Source organism: Branchiostoma floridae, chromosome 5, assembly GCF_000003815.2.
Source record: "Branchiostoma floridae strain S238N-H82 chromosome 5, Bfl_VNyyK, whole genome shotgun sequence".
In the NCBI taxonomy this organism is placed as follows: domain Eukaryota; kingdom Metazoa; phylum Chordata; class Leptocardii; order Amphioxiformes; family Branchiostomatidae; genus Branchiostoma; species Branchiostoma floridae.
The window spans coordinates 572,106-575,858 of record NC_049983.1 but is presented as its reverse complement, the minus strand read 5'-3'; the positions used below and the strand labels follow the sequence as shown (position 1 = coordinate 575,858).

The following is a 3,753-nucleotide window of genomic DNA, read 5'->3' as shown; positions in this document are numbered from 1 at the left end:
ATACCAGAGTTTTAGAGACGCCACTGGTTGGTCAGTAAAATTCAGTGCTCCCACCAAAACATTACGTTCGGCAACTTGGCTACTTATTACTAAACAGGCGCCGAATTCTGGACAGAGGAGCTACCAAGGCCTACCTGCCTTCTTACTCCTATCTACAGAGGAGTTAAGAGCCTCTGCCTGGTTTAGGTAAACCCTGGTAAATAAAAGTTTAAAGCTGCGCGACAGAGACACGTGCTGCAGAATTTGTTTTCTGACAATACGTTGTGATGGCAACAAAACGCGTTGTTGTGATGATCAAATCGAGACTTGTCGTTATCGATCTGCATTGTCAAAATGCTATACTAAAGACACAAAAAAATTAAGTTGAATAAAAAAACGCGCCAAGGTAGAGGTCATTTCATAGGTCATCCGAAGGAGGATAATTTAGGATTGACATGCGGTCAATCCTCCTACATTTTTTGCGGTCTTTTTGACCTTTGGCCTGATTCGGGGACCATCCATTGATAAAGGGAGGGGGGCGCACCACAGGTAAAGTAAGTAAGTGCAGCGCAGAAGAGTAAGTGGCTCGCGCAGAAAAGTAAGTAAGTGCAGCGCAGAAGAGTAAGTGCAGCGCAGAAGAGTAAGTGTCTCCAGCAGAAAAAAAGTAAGTGTGTTGAGCAGAAAAGTAAGTGTGTTGAGCAGAAAAGTAAGTGTGTTGAGCAGAAAAGTAAGTGTCTTGAGCAGAAAAGTAAGTATCTTGAGCAGAAAAGTAAGTGTCTTGAGCAGAAAAGTAAGTGTGTTGCACATTGTTGATATCGGCCACGGTAGATGGGAGAGATAAGGCTGTGACTCACTCCAAGCGGAGCTGCGTTCGCGGTCCACATATCCAGATGCGTGCTGCCTAGTGCTCGTCAATACATACCAGAAAGTTTTCGTTCGAAGTTTCCAAGTACATAGCCTTTCGTCAGAGTGCACCAACTTCGATGGCGAAGCCGCGCCTACACAACTGCACAGACCGACAGTGGTGGTTTGAAGTTGAAGATGGCGAGGTTAAGGCTAACATTGCTGGCATTGACTATCGTATGAGTTGTTGTGCAAGTAGACAAGTCGACCAAAGACGATACAGTCGCAATACAAGTAAGTATGCGTTTTTAAGCTATTTTCTTTCAAATCGTGCTTCGTAATTACTTGTATGTATTTGTTGTAAGAATGTCTTTCTGTATGTGATGTAAAATTATTCTGGAAAAAGCCATCCTTACAATGGAATCTATTACGTAGAGTTAGTTGGTGAACTCCAGTTAACCTCTGGAGTAGATATTGACGAAGTGTTATTTTCCAAGGCTGGAAAACGCCATCATGACCAGTATGCGGACGAGTACTTCGTCAAAGTCAAGAGATTCCTTGTGGATGAGATCCTTTTCTGCCAGAAGCTTTCGTGGATGTGTGACGGCTGATCAGTTTCGTGACAAGTATAATATGATCTGGACGCGTTTGGACCATTCAGCAAGATACACCCACGAAAAGGAAAAACACTGGAGATCACGATCGTCGTGAAGGTGAGCTGCTATATATGAACCATTAAAGGCAACCTTAGTAATATTATGTAAGTCATGTTGTATTAAAACGCATTACATGCATTAAACGCATCTACATAAATATTTCGTAAATTGAGCCATTAAAGACGGCGCAGAATAGCCTGGGTAACGTCCGTATTCTACCGGGGCTCCTTACACTCGCTACCCCTAAAAAATTAGCCTGGATACCACACCCCAGCCCGATCTCAAAAATATATGATCGGACATAAAGAAAACTTAACAAAATGGAAAGCTCTACAAAACGCCTTAACAGCCTGGATTGGATACCAGACCCAGGCCCGACTTCCGTATCAGGGTGTAGCTCGGGGCCGGCTGTAGAATTTCCGTGTGTGCTTGTTGGCCCTAGAGCTCAGAAGTTGGAGTGTACAGTAATCCAGGCTAGTCAAAAACAGCTGGGGCCGAACATCTGCTTGAAGAATACTCCAGCGTAGCCATTTCTTACCCTCCAAGCAGAGGTTAGGCTCCGACTGTTTTTTTTTTTTTTTAACTTTTTTTTAGTCGTTTTTATCGGGCTTTCTTGTATCTTGTATTGTCAAAACCTAACAACCCCAATAAAAAACGACTACAAAAACAAAACAGCCGGAACCTAACCTCTGCTTGGAGAGTAGCTATTTTTGGGATCGATGATCCTGCTGATATGGATACACCACAGGCGTTCAAACAGAGGGTGCAATTCAGCTTGCCAGGCCAAAATCCGGACAGATAATTCAGTTAGACTGTGCTTAGGAACATTGACCTCCTCACCCTTAGGGCAAATTCAAACTTGTGCGGGAAAAAAAGTTGTTTTAAACTTTGATCCACCCTTGTGAATTCGAAGACTTTTTATCTGACAAAATAATTCGCACGCAAGCAAGGGCGAAATTACCAAATTGTTTTACATCACTTTGTTTCTACTTTTGATGTGTTGTTTTCGTTAGGTTAGGGCGAGGTTACTGTTTTCACATCGCCTGTCACTGTTCAAAGTGTGAAGCCTGCAAATTTACATAATGATTGTCTAGAAAACTGTGTCTAAATCACCGTGTAAGTGTTAAATTTGAAGAGATAGATGTAAAATACCCCCTTTGACTAGTAAGTTGGTTCGCACCAATATCCACGCATATTTGATAACCTTTGATGTTTAAGGGAAAAAGTTGTTTTTTTCAGTTTATAGAATATCACTTGTGATGCTTATGGAATTGGATACATAGTGCGTCTGGTACATAGTAGGGACGGGCTTGCTAGTAGGGGAGTGGTGAGAGATCAGATTTGTGACTGTGTGAGTCATGGGTCATGGCAGAGAGCGGACACGTGTCTGTGGCTCTCCAGTAAGTAAGCAGTCCTTATGTGTGCGGGAGATGGGCCGTGTCCCCACTCCTTTCTCCTCCGTCATACATTTTTGTAGACTCTTGGTAGCAATTCCTAATAACAAATTGGGGACCTTTCTCCTCTTACAAATATGTAACTCACTGGTATGGACTTGAATATGGGCACAACTATGAACAAACCTTAAAGACGTTACAGGTACACAGACAGATACCCATAGATGACTGAGAAGAAGCTAAGTGATTTCTCATAAGGCAAGCCCTTGAGAAAACGCAAGCTGTGTAAAGCTATTGACCCTAAGGTCATCCTCCTGATAGCCACAAGTGGTCCTGGTCCTCACCCCTGTCGTGTTGATCTTATCTACGTATCTATGTATAATCAGGCTGTGTGGTTAATACAGGACGCGGTTTTATCTGTCATACCGGATAAGGGGTTATATTGCCATCCAGGTGATAGGGAAATATGGGCACTAAAGTATAAGATGTTGGCAGAAGACGAACGTAAAATGGCGGCGCCAAAACAGGTTTTGTGACCGACGTCGGACACAATTTCACAATAAAGGCCAGTAAGGGTAGGGTCGCTAAGCTAACGAAAGTGGTAGAGTGACATTTAGGAAGGTACACAAAATGTTTGAAGTCTTGCGACCCCTTGAATACAGAAATTTGATCACTTTTTATGGACCATTCTTTCATATAAAAAAGCTACTTTTGCAACAGGGCAAATTACTAAAGAATGACCCACAATTAATTATGGAAACGTGTTCGCCGGCAGTTGTGATGACGTGTGTACACAATCTACTCAAAAAGTCATCCTAAAACATTACCTGTTCCCATGGTCGAACTCACGTCGTCCCTTACCAGCACACAATTGGAAGGGT

At 42.8% G+C, this 3,753-nt stretch overlaps 1 protein-coding gene and 1 long non-coding RNA gene across 5 annotated transcripts in view; both read left to right on the top strand.

The window, feature by feature from the left end:
• LOC118416838 (cell migration-inducing and hyaluronan-binding protein-like) overlaps nt 1–3,753 on the top strand; it is a 60,108-nt gene that overhangs the window by 28,901 nt on the left and 27,454 nt on the right. The window lies entirely within an intron of this gene.
• The window catches only part of LOC118416874, a 5,279-nt gene continuing 2,353 nt past the window's right edge, over nt 828–3,753 (top strand). Inside the window, exons 1-2 of the long non-coding RNA XR_004831273.1 lie at nt 828–1,116; nt 1,320–1,535. This is a non-coding gene — a long non-coding RNA (uncharacterized LOC118416874). The remainder of the gene's footprint in view (nt 1,117–1,319; nt 1,536–3,753) is intronic.